Genomic DNA, 8,557 nt, shown 5'->3' on the forward strand with positions numbered 1-8,557 from the left:
ACTAGTGCTTCCACTCAAAGCATTTAGCTGTGCCTTGCATTCGGTACCTGAGCATATCGATTGCTGTGCAAGAAAAACAGCCATTCACAAACTGCTGCCTGAACATTTAACCTGATATCCCTCCCCCATTCTTGACAAAAATAAACAAAGCTAAGCTTTTAACGTGTTATAGCAGAATGCTAATCCATAACGGTTTAAAGAGAGCTCAACCGATCACGACAGCAGAGATAAACTGTTGAGCAGATTAAAGGCAGAAAGCAATTCTGTTCAGCTAAATCAGTTATGTAAGTTGGCCTACAACTGCAGCATTTCCCCAGAAATTATGGGAAAGTTCCCTTTCTGCTGCTGCTCATGTTCTCCAGGCCATGCAGTAAACTGCTGACGCTGTGTGTGGGTTTGGTGGCTGTGTTAGAATGTGTGTGTGTGTGTGTGTGCACATGTTTGTGTGTGCTGCGATCACCACCAAGCAGCATGGCTCCGCTGCTGAGAGACTCCAGAAGAAAGGATGGGGAATTTCAACCACAAGGTTCTTAACTTCCTTCAAGGTGATCCTCATTCAGTAGCGAGGAGGATCCCCAAGGTTCTCCAGGGATAATTCCAGCCCTAAACTTGATTGTTTTTTCCTGACAGACCTTATTTTAAACTAATGTAACATTTAAACAGGACTAAAAAGGAACAAAGTCACGTTTCTGTGCTACAAATAGATGTGGAATGTAAATACCAAAGGAGTCTTCCTGGAGTTAGAAACAAGGCTGATGCCTTTTTGCCTACAAAGCCCAATTCAAAACCCCTTGAAATAAACCATTGACTTTGCTTGGTCCCATATTGATTTGATCTCTGCTGAGGAAGGGCAAGCATTGCATAAGAAGAGAAGGATTTCATTTCTGTCTTTGCAATATTAAAAAGGCTTCTGTGTTTTTGTTGCCGATGGCAGCCATGGCCAGCAGCACTGCACCACTTCCTGCTGTTGCTTTGTTGTCAGGGTCACAGGAAGGATCCCACACTGTCCAGCGTGGACAGTACTGTGCTGCCAGACCCCCCACTGTTTAATGCTGCTTATGGTCACCTGTGTTCTACATTCTGGCTGCACTCCCTGCCAAAAAGGGTAGATCAGAAAGATGGGTCTTTCCCTCCCCGCTGGGGGAATCTGCCTGGGCCATATATTTAGAGACTCATTTCTCCTTTGAATACATTTTAGTCTCCAGTATGGAATAAAATACTTCTTCCTGCCCTGGTGCAGTTCACTCACTTGTTCAGGCTGCACCTTTTCACTCCTGCCATGCCCTGGGATCCCTCAGTCATAGATGAGCTCAGGGACACAGCTTTGCACCACAGCCAGGTCCGGTTGTGCCCTGAAGACTGGCGTGGAGAGCAGGCTGTGACACCTGGCAGCCTAAAAGGCAAACGGCAGTGACTAAGATGAGTGACTAAGAAACACTCTGAGCTCTGCTGCTGTTCACAGTTTACCTGTGCTTTAATTAAAGCATCACAGATCTGCATCTCATGTGGTTGTTTCCTGCCTACCTGTTAGCACAACACTCTTCTCTGAAGAAGAGATGATCGTAAATCCTGCTTGAGAACCTTAAAGGGATAAAGTGGCATAAATTCTAGGAACTCACTCTTCTGCTCATCTTCCTGCTCTGCCTTCTCCTTAGGTACTTTGGGATACGTGATGGTCAGGAGATGGTTCTTCCTGGGAAGTGTTCCAGAGATGAGGGTTCTGCTTCACACTCACTCCCTTGAGAGTACATCTGTGCTCCATTAGTCGTGGTGAATGGGATGATTGCGGAAATCATGGTGACCTAGAAATGAGGGGGGCCCAGAGATGCAGTGATGTATTTGGGAACATGAGTGCTCATCCCAGCAGGGTCTGCATCACTTGGGAGCAGGAGTGCGCTGGGCAGCCTGTGTGTTCATGCCTTCCCAGGTTCCTTCTGGTCAGAGAGTGAAGAACTGTGCCCTCCTGGGCTGCAGCTCAGGGGTGTTTGGTGCTCCCAGCTCATCTCTCTGCCAGTGGGAGCAGTGCAGGCTCAGAAAGGGAAGGTTGAGAAATGGCTGAGCTCTTTGAGGCTGTTGCTGGGCTCCGTCTTGGCTTCTACTCGCACAAATAGGAGAGAGGCACGATAAGAGCAAGCAGGAGAGTCAGCATTTCATAACCATGATGTTACACCAAAGGTACGTGCAGCTGTGACCAGTCAAAGGAAGGGAGGGGGTTGCTGTAGTACCAGAAAGTTCTGTCTGTGTCACCATGAGGGAAAGCATTTACATGCTGCTTGGACTCTCGAGTGCTCCTGAGGAACAATGTTGTTTAGATGCCAAAAGAAGGGAGCCAGACTGTGTTATTTCCTTTCTCCCTACATGACAGCTTCTGAACTGGAATGAATCTGCATCAGCATCAACACAGGGAAGAGAGAAACCTTGAATTAAACAGTGAAATAAAGATAATTCTCCTCACTGGTATCCGGCCCTTTACCTGCATATCTGACCCAGGAGATCTGTGTCCTCTTGCAGGCTCTCCTCTGCTGCAGGGCAACAGCTTTGAACTCTGAGGTAAACTGGCTGATATGCTGACAGGAATAACCACAAAGGCCAGCTGGGAACACTATCCTTTGGGCATCTCATTGTACCTCGTGTTTCCCCCTGGCTACTAAGGTCGATTGCCCACAGCTGGGCTTCCCTTGCTGTGAGTGGTCCCTTCCCATCGTCTCCCTGCTCCTGCCCTCAGACCCAAAGCTGACAGCCATACCAACAGCATGCACCAGCTCTTCATGCCACTCTGAGCCCGCTGAGATTGCACAGCCAGGCTTTGGGGCAGAGCATTTTCCTCTCTTCTTTACTGGAGTGCAGGACAAGGGCTGTGTTTTGCCACCCCATCAGGCCCTGCAGGTACATCTGAGTGCTCCTGACCAGGCACCCTGCAGACAGCAGAGCAGCACAGCAGCATTTGAGCTGCTGAAGACCTCAGCCTGAAGTTATTTCGGTGGGGGCTGAGTGGGTTGATGCTAAATATCGTACTCCTTTATAGTTGTTAAGAGGCCAATTTGCATGAGTGGTTCCAGTGGAGCTGTGGAGCTCTCCCCAGGGGTCCAGATAGCTGCAGGATATGTCAGAGACCAGGGCCGAGTGAATTCAGAGCTGCTGTTCCCAGAGGTACAAGCTGAGTAGTCAAAGCTCCGTAAGGAGAAGAAGGAGCCTTTTCCATCTCTTTCTGAAAGCTGATCTTGATTCAGCATGAAGCCCATGTGCATGACTAGGTCTAGTCAGCTCAGAGAAACTGTTGCTTTAGCAACCTCCCTTTGTATTAGGCACTGTGCAGGAAGGGGAAGTCTGCAGTGGGATTTTCCTCTCCCTCATGTTGCTTTGGGAGAGCTGTAGTCCCCCCTCCTAACCTGAGTCAAAAATACATTTGCAGTAGTTTCGCCTACCACGTGTCTGCAATTCAGAGTGGCTGGTCCCTGGGCACGTGGAATGAAAGTTTGTGATGCCAAAATATTCTGGGTTTGTGAAGTCAAAATATTCTGACCCAGAAGTCTATTCCACTTGAGGGGTGAAGAAGGTGATGAAGTTGTAGGCTCTGATACTTTTTACACTGGTCCCCGATCCCCTTAGAGATTGTCCATAAAGTACTATTTCAGAATAATTAAAATAATCAGGAGCCACCGATTTGTAGGAATCAGCTGGATTTGAGAACCAAATCTGCTTAGAGGAAGAAGGGGAAGGAGCAGTAGGAAGGTAGAGAATGATTTCTAGGAGAAAGCTCTTCCTTTCCTGGCCTTTTGCAGTAAAGAGGCAATTTCCCAGGAAGCTCCAGATTCTCCTCTTGAAAGCTGTGGATCAGAAATGCTCATTAGTGAGGATGTTGGTTCAATCAGGCTGTTTTAACAAAGGATGTAGGGTGGGATCTACAGCTGATGGAGTGGAAAGGAGGGAGGGAGAGGAAAAGAAGTCTGCAGTGAGCTCAGCCTGTTGGATTACAGGTGCATCATGTCACACTGTTAGAGGAGTTCGGTATGGTCTAAATTACATTAGCAAAATAGACAGTATGGTTATATATTATACAATAAAGAATCACCCATTTCAAGACATTACTGGGCAAGAGCATTGAATAAGAGATTTGATTACTTACATTGAAAAAACAGGTTTAACTAAGAAACTAGCTGCAGTTTCTGCATGTTCTCTTGTGTTTCTGTGTCCTCTGTCAGATAAGGTGGAAACATGTAAGAAAATGGATAATACTTGAGTGGAATACAAAACCCACAAGCACATCAATCTTCCCAGACAGGAGATTGACTTCCAGATTTTACCACCCAGTGCTCCCAGGAGGATCCTTCATTGTCAACATTTCCTCACTGATCTTAACAGCCCTTTAAAGAGAGAGGAAAGTGCCCTTTTTCAGCAGGATGTGCAGATACTCTCATGGTTACAGCTGATTACCAGCCTGCAGACACACGTCAGAGCAAGGATGGCAGCGCTGGACTCCTTTAGGTTTTTACATGGACTATAAATGGGACTGTATTGCCTCTGAAGGCATCACACCCAGCCCTGTGCACTGCTGGCATTAGAACAGCACCAAGAGGCCCAGGTGGGCTGAACACATAAACCTGGGGCCTGTCACAACTGAGAAAGCCACCGGCAAAATGTGACCTGTGCACGACTGCACGGCACCGCAGCGAGCCTGGGGCTTCCTCCCGCCTCGGGGACAGTGCTGAGTCTTGAGCATTATCCCTTGGAGCATCTTCTGCCTCCAAGGGAATATGAGGGCCCACTGTTCCCCTCAGACTAAGTGCCTTTGCACCTGCCAGCTCCTTCTGTGCCACTTCTGACAGAGCTGTAGTCTAAGAGTCAGGGTGCAGTGTGCTTCCCTAGGAGAAGAAAATGCAGTTCTTCCTCATGGTAACTCTGTGTGAGGCAGGACTTCTGCTTCGTAAGGAAACAGATCCTCATTTCTCATGCAGTTTGACTTTGATCCTGCAAACATTTACTCAGAGAGGGGAAGGGATTTGCAAAATGGCTGTGGCAGGAGGTGGAAGTACCCACAGCTGTTGTGAGAGCATGGTGGTACCTCCACGTTAGGGAGCGGCTGGCTGCCTGAAGAAAGAGCAAGGCTTCTCAAAGAAGGTAAAGGGATTTCATGCCCCAGCTCCTACTGACTTCTCTTACTTATTTGAGTAGGATTTCAGCACAACTTCCTTGATCACCTGGGCTCTGGTTGTGTAGGCTCTTTGGAAATCACACAACACTGTGCTCCTTTCAAAGGCTGATGCACATGGGGACTGTGCAAGGCAGTGGCAGAATGTAAAACAGGACCTGACATCCCAGATCTTCTCACAACTCCTTCCTAAATAACAGTGCTCTCCTAATGCTCAGCAAGAATCTCCTCCAGAGCAAAGCTCTCACATGGCAGCACCTCAGTGCCCACAAGTTCTTACAGTACCTGGATGCAAATACAGTCAGATAATGTCTTGATTCGTGTCACAACTCATTACCAAATCAGAGCAGGCAGCTATATCAATGCTTAATGATCTTCTGAAACTTTAATTCATTTTACTCTGTAGCCATTTTCATTAATTAGCTGCATTAATTTTATACAGATTAAAAATGTAAGTCAATCTCTTTGAAGTAGAAAAGTGGCATTTTAAAATCTATCTACATTCTATCCCAAGCCTATAAATACATCTGCCTCATAGAAATCAGCTGTTTATGGTAGTTCTTATAGCAGAGAGGGTGACTCAAAGAGGCTTATGTGCTGCATTAGTTTTATCAGAGCTGAAAAAAACCTCCCAAATTCCCTGTGAATTAGAAGGATCAGTGACTATAGATAGATCCTGTGCTCTTCCCCCACCAGCTGAAACATGGCACTGGTTTTGGATAGTCTGGATCCAAAGCAGTCACACTAGCAGGAAACAAGTCACATTTTGTTTCACTTTTACAGAATACTTTCTCAAGTAAAAATCAACAAAGCAGCAACACCACAAAGGCTGCTAATTGCTCAAAACACAGTGTGTTCCTCCATGCCTGCCTGCCCCACTTTGTTGTAGAATACCTAAGAGTGGTTGAATTCAATTATACACCCCAAAATAATATTAAAAGATCATGAGTAAGGCTGCAGAGCCACCCATGCAAAAAGCTAGGGATTCTAATAGAATTAAGGCACTTTCTGAAGCCATTAGTTGTAGGATAAATAAGGCTGAGTAATGAGTTCAGGGATAAGGGACAGAGGGTTGAGGTCCCAGCTGGGTCTCACAGGAGTCTGGAGGTCACGAGTGGCGTCCTGGCGTCTGTGCTGGTACTTGTGCAGCTCAACGTTGTTATAAATGACCTGGAAAAAGGGCTGAGCACTTTGTCGGGGAGTCTGCTGACAGTGCACAGTTATTTATGGCACTAGGATAGGGACAGATTGTAAGGAACTATGGAAAGACTTTACAGGTCGCTCCTGCCTAATGACTGACTGGGCAATAAAGGGCAGGTGAAACTCATGCAGATAAATGCAAAGGGTTACCAGGGGACAACCCTGTTGGGAATTGGGAGTTGATGGTTGCCGGGGTTGCAGCACCAGGGCAGAGAAGCTCGGTACTCAGCTGGCTGCTCCAGGCTGAGAAACATCATGAGAAGAGCAGTGTCATGCTCTGAGGGAAGTACAAGCTTGTTCCTTTTCACAGGAGCTGTTTTAAACCTCCTTGCAGAGTGTGACTAAGTGGAGCTAATCTAGGAGATCATTCCCATTTACTCCAATGTCCCTCTGTACTTTCCTGCCAGTGATGGTCTAAAGCTCTGTGACACTTCCCAATCATGTAATGGCTGCTTGCTGCAAGTCAGAGTCAAGTTCCAGTTGTGTTTTCAACCACATAATAAGATTTATCTTGCACAACTTTAGTAGTTCTTAACAGTACATTTACCCCCTTTGTAAGATGGGAGGTTTTCGTTATGACTTTGTTTCCTAAACATTTGAAAGCCTTTGAAAAACAGAGGGCTTGCTCAGCTGTGTCCATAAACATTCAAATTATACTTGACTTGTTTTCTACCCTGTATTTATCCTCTGTGTGTGCGTGTTGCTGTTTAGCAAGTGCAGCAGTCCTCAGAGACAGACAGAAGAAACCTCCTACCTGCAGTGCAGCCTGGGGAGCTAAACCTCCTGGCTCCCATGCTTGAATTTGTGATGAACCAGAGAGTAAGACTTTTATATTACTTATTTAAACACCGTTACACCCCAAAAACGAGGGCAGCAGCTACTGGAGCGCCGGGAATGGCACTGCCAGGTAGCACCTTTGTTTGCAGTGACTGGTGGAGAGCTGGGCACCCCTCCCTGTACTGCGACCGCCCCTCCCAGCCCATTGCCTGCTCCAGGGGCTGGGCTCCGTGGCTGCAGCAGGAAGCAGCCCTGTTTCCCCGCCTGGCAGATCCAGTGTCCTTGGGAGGTAGCACAGTTCAATAGCAGCGGCTTGTTTTCAGGCAGTGGGATGTTACAAGGATTTTTAAGAGGCAGCTCTGCCTTGGGAACAGGCAATGCAGCAAACACTGGTGACGGTGCTCTCCCCTGCAAGGCACCACACAGCTGTGGGGTTGATCAGTTTCACTGCTCCTGATCACAGCTGCCCATCATATTTCAGCTTATTTATGACAACTATAGGTCCAACTCTTCCACTTCTTTTGGAAAAAAAAAGGCAATAAACACACACTACAGTTTACACAAAATTTTTCAACAGCCCAGGCTAAAATCAGTCTTTATGTGCTTGGAATTTATTTAAAATAATTGCTATTTATGCCCTTTTTTTGGCTTTTTACCAATCTAATCAGCATAATTTGACTGTGCTGGAACAAATCTACAAGACTCCAGAACTGCTCTTGCAGATCATGCAGATTAAACATGAACTAATTAGTAGATTTCTGGATCTCTAAATCCACAGCTTTGGAAAAAGCTGACAATGTCCATCAGTCTTCACACAACAAGAGAGAGACAAAACCCAGACATACAAGAAAAATGGCTACAGATGGACATATGTGTGAGAAATCTTTGTAAAGGAAAAGGATTAAAAAACAAACCCAAAAACAACAACAACAAGACATTGGGATAATAAGCAACAGCATTTGGGGTTTTTTTCTGAAATATTTCAAGAATAAAGGCTTCTTCTGCCTTTAGTTCACTCTTTGGTGGAAATTAAACATGGTTCTGTAAGAACTAGAGGCCATAAACCACCGTGGGATAAAAAGGAAAAAGTAGCAGAAGCCGCGAAGATGAATATTGAATTCACCCACGAGTTAGTCTGAGCACATCCAAAAACCATGACATCAGTAAAAAGGAAAAAGCCTGACTATCGCCCTGGGAATGAAACCAAAAACTTGCTTTGCCAATATGTGAAGGTTTCTGAAAGTCTTCTAAAAGTTTCCTCAGGAGACAACAATAACTCGATTAGAAATGTTCCAGCAGATGATGAAGAACAATAACAGCTGCTCCAAAGCTCACGGCAAACAATGGAAAGTCCCCGTTGATTTGTTCAGTCTTGAACAGGGTCCAAAATTCACAGAATTTCACAGAAGAGGTAAAAGCAGCTGTCTGCCT

Source organism: Coloeus monedula, assembly GCF_965178545.1.
Source record: "Coloeus monedula genome assembly, chromosome: 6".
Taxonomy (NCBI): domain Eukaryota; kingdom Metazoa; phylum Chordata; class Aves; order Passeriformes; family Corvidae; genus Coloeus; species Coloeus monedula.